Source organism: Brassica oleracea, chromosome C9 (genome assembly GCF_000695525.1).
Source record: "Brassica oleracea var. oleracea cultivar TO1000 chromosome C9, BOL, whole genome shotgun sequence".
NCBI lineage: Eukaryota > Viridiplantae > Streptophyta > Magnoliopsida > Brassicales > Brassicaceae > Brassica > Brassica oleracea.
In genome coordinates, this window is record NC_027756.1 from 30841307 (window position 1) to 30846186 (window position 4880).

The following is a 4880-nucleotide window of genomic DNA, read 5'->3' on the forward strand; positions in this document are numbered from 1 at the left end:
AGTGAGTGTTTGACATTTTCTGTCTTCCTGAGTTTTTTTTCCTATTCAATAAACTTAGATTTTGAAGATTATGTACCTCACATTCTTTTTATTTTGATGGTTGTTAGGTTGAATGAAGATCATTGAATAAAGAAAAATGTCGATGTTCCAGAAGATTTGGAGGGTACTTTATATTTCTTTCTCTGATAATTCTAGCGACATAAATTTGAACCTTACAGAGGGTATATTGCAGAGCATCCTAATGACGAGGAAGAGGTGGGGGAATTGATCTGCACCAGCAACGTTACCTGTGGGAGGGAAGTGACATGGGTTACTTATACGACGAGGTAAGCATATCAAGATTACCTTACTAGCAGAGTTCTTTTGCACAGCTATTGTCAATGGAATTAACACTGGAAATTGATGGTGCTATATTTCATGTTCCAAATGCTAACGCAAGCTCCAATGTTGATTCTCAGTTTTAACATGCCAAAATCACAATGCAGTGGGTGTTGTAAGGTAATTCAGTAGGTACACATGTTCAGTTGAAAAAAATTCTAAACTGTATTTATGCATCAAAATTATCATCCGTAACATAATAATGTGTTTTTTCTGTGCTAGGAACCATTTGTAAATAAATGTCTCGAATGTATATGACTGCTGAGTTTGTTGTTTTTGACAGTGAAATCACTAAGCTTGCAATGTGTCAGGACAGCAAAAGCATCTCAGCTGATGGTTAGCTTTACAATTTCGTTGGTTTCTTTTTCCTATTATGTTGGATGAATTATTTTAGCTAACAAATATCGCAACAGAGCGCTGGCAATAATTCTAATAGATTTATATATACATTTTGAATTGGAAGTTTGGTGAGAACAGGAACAAGCACTTCTATCACGTTATTGGACAGTTATACGTCATTTCAAGAGAATTGATTTCTTATATTTCTCATAATCAGTAAGATTTTAACTGTTTTGTCTACTTTGCATTCATACTTCATTCTCCATCTAATTTCTCGGTGCTACATATAATGATCAAGTCATTTTCTGCACAAATAGGTAAGCGGGGATGTTACGTTGGGTGCTTGGTTTATTGGGCTTGGCTATACAAAGTCTGTTGTGACTCTAAAAATTTTACCTCATTTAACATTGATTCTGGTTCTTGGGAGAATTGCAGATTGTGAATGAAAGGCACAAACATGGAACATATGTGTAGCTGTGTTCGATTCGACATGTAGCGGTATCTGCAGATCCGCTGATCCCATTGTGGAGGTTAACATGCAATGTGTTGACCTGGAAATCATTATTTGGAAGCTACATTTTGAGGCCTTTCCTCAACATATAAATAGACCATAGACAGAGTTTAATATTTATAATACTCAGTGATCATGGAGTCTGCAGAAAATAGTCCTTTTGCATGTTCTATATGGAACCAAGAGATATATCCTTTGTATGATGATTGTATTAAGATAGCTACTAACATAGGAGATGACTAGAGAAAGAGAAATGAGTATGAATCTCTTATATGGGTAGCTTTTGTAAACATATTTGGGTTTATTAACAGTTGTAACATGCAATTATGTTTATAGTAAAGGAAACCCGTCGCAGCGTCAATAACAAATGCGCCTGTTTTTTGGTTGTTTGGGATTAAAATAACTTATGGGTTTTCTAAATCAATATAATTAATTTGATTAAAGCTATCTTGGATGACAAAAAGAAGGATTGCAAGTTTAATAACTTCTACTTTAGACTTTAATTTCAACTAAATTATAATCAGTCTTTTATCCATATCATCTTAGTTATTAACGTAAGAATTTATTAGAATAAATAAACAGTTTCAACAATATTTAATATGTGATCTAATAAACAAAAGAACACGTAGAATTTTTAGGATTTAAAGAGATTGGAGACAATAGTTAATGAATAAGAAAAGAATACGAAGCAGATGATGAAAAATGATTCGAGCAAGTTAGTTGCAACACTGAGCTAAGCGAGATAAAAATATCAATCAATAAAGAATGAAAGAAGAATGAGCAGGGTTAAGTTATTACACAAGCCAAAACTAAGACAAATCAAACAAAATAACGTAAAAACAAATGTAAACAATACAAGAGGAGAGGGTGAAGATAAAATGCATTGAAAAACTGAATGCTATATTAGTAAGCAAGAGGCAAAAAGAGATTAAATTGCAAAAACCCAGCGCCTTAGCGCGGGTAACGATCCCTAGTATGAGAAATAGCTAGATTCAGGGTTCATGCAAACATGATTATAGTGATATAGAATGCATAAGATATGTATGTGATATTCTAGAACTTGAAGTCTAATGTATAGATATCTAGCTTTCGCATGCGAGTCTAATAAATTATCTAAGTCCAATGTTCTAGCTATCGCATGTGAACACGGAATGAGTGTCGATCGTTGCTACCTTTCTAGCATCGATCGACACTTCCTTAAACCAGTTTTATATTCATATTTGATAGGTTCACTAAACTTCATAAACCAGCTTCTAGCAAGGATATTGGTCGACACCGGAAGCTTGGCCGATATCATCTTCAAAAACACTCTCGAAAAAATGGAAATCAATCCATCCGAAATCACCCAAGATCCGAGCCCACTAGTAGGACTCTCGGGGGAAGCTACCATGACTCTCTGCATGATCAACCTCTCGGTTAAAGCCGACAGCATGACGAAAATCGTGGAGTTCTTGGTCATCGATCGACCCATGTCGTATAACGCGATCGTGGGAACTCAATGGCTGAATTCAATGCAACCAGTCCCATAAACATACCACATCTGTCTCAAATTCCCAACCATTCACGGAAATGAGACCATCTGGGGAGATTGGAGAATCTCGCGAGTCTGCTTCGCTGCAGAATTAAAGCGAAAAAACCCATCGGTGGAGGCTCCGCCTAAAAAGAAAAAGAAATCGTCTGCCATTGACAACACCCTAGAACAAGACGAAAATGAAATCTTTTGGCAGTCACGCGTAGCCAAAGCCTTGGAAGGAAAATGCGAGCCGGCCTGCGAGCCCGTTGTCTCGGTATGCTTAGACAAAGTATTCCCAGATCGATGTGTTGAAATTGGCGCGAACCTGAGCGAGTCTCTGAAATTCGAGCTCATAGCTTGTCTGAAAAAGAAATTGAACACGTTCGCATGGGCCGCGGAGGACATGCCAGGGATTGATATCAACATCACATGTCACTAGCTCAACGTCGACCCGACTTTCAAACCTGTCAAACAAAAGAGACGAAATTTGGAACCAGAGAGCGCTGGTGCGGTTAACGACGAGGTTGAATAACTCCTCAAAGTCGGATCCATAACGGAGGTTAGGTATCACGACTGGCTCGCTAACCCTGTCGTTGTCAAAAAGAAAAACGGAAAGTGGCGAGTGTGCGTTGATTTCACCGATCTTAATAAGGCATGTCCAAAGGATAGCTTCCCACTGCCACATATCGATCGCTTGGTTAAAGCGACAGCTGGTAACAAACTTTTGTCTTTCATGGACGCATTCTCCGGGTACAATCAGATCATAATGAACCCCGACGATCAAGAGAAAACCGTATTCATAACTGACCGCGGCACTTACTGCTACTGGGTGATGCCGTTCGGTCTTAAGAATGCTGGCGCAACTTACCAACGACTCATCAACTGTATGTTCTCCGAACAAATCGGAAAAACAATGGAGGTGTACATAGATGATATGCTCGTAAAATCCCTTGAAGAGCGAGATCATATCACTCACCTCCAAGAATGCTTCAAAAGACTAAACCTACACAATATGAAAATCAACCCCGCGAAATGCAGGTTTGAAGAAGCATCGGGAGAATTCTTGGGGTATCTCGTCACCTTCCGCGGAATGAAGGTCAATCCAAAACAGATCACCGCGTTGATCGAAATGGTGTCGCCAAGAACAAAGCGAGAGTGTAGAAATTGACCGGAAGAGTCGCAGCACTCAACCGCTTTATCCCGCTGTCAAGGGATAAGTGTTTGCCTTTCTACGACACCTTGAAGGGGAACAAGAAATTCGAGTGGACCGAAGAATGCGAAAAAACTTTCCAATAGCTGAAACACTACTTGGCCACTCCCCCGGTGCTCGCAAAATGATACTACTCAAATTACCCTAAGGAGTGATTTATACTCTCTCAAATAAGAGGTCGAGTTGTAGTACTTAGGGATCGAAATCACAGGGAGCTAGGGAACCTAAGAAATCTAATATGATTTGTTAAGCTAGATGGTTTTAGAGATTTAAATGTAAATTGCAGTTTTATATTGAACAAGTGTTTGTTCAATTGATTGGTTGAGGTTTTGGTGCTTAAAAAGGAAATAGTTAGACTTAGGTTTTTTATTCAGAAAACTTGAGATTATAATCCTACAGATGTCTAATGAGTTGTATGCATGATAATGTAAAGCTCAACTACTTAGTCAACAATTCTATCAGCTTTCGCATGTTTAGACTTGTCTATTAAATAGATCTGATGATCTCAACTATCGTATGTCGACCAATTAGAAAATGTCGATCGATGATCCTATACGGATATCGATGCATACACATTTCGCTCCGTCGATCGATTTTTCAATAATGATATCGATCGACGCACTTCTAGTTAAGCTTTATGCGCAGGTTGAATGATAGCTTACTAAGCTCACTAGATCAGCTCTCGCCTTACTCATAGCAAGAAACTTAGCTCAGTTAGAATGTTTTCAGGATGAGAATGAAGCTCTTGCTTTTATCTATCAATCCTATGGCAAGTTCTAGGTAGCTAATCTAGAGACAAACATTAATGAACAATCCTAATGACAATTACCACAACTCAGCAATCTATAGTTGGGACTAGTCCCTCATAGCCTATTTAAACCCTAAAATCTAACAATTGAACTACTCAGACATGGCTAAGCAATTCATAA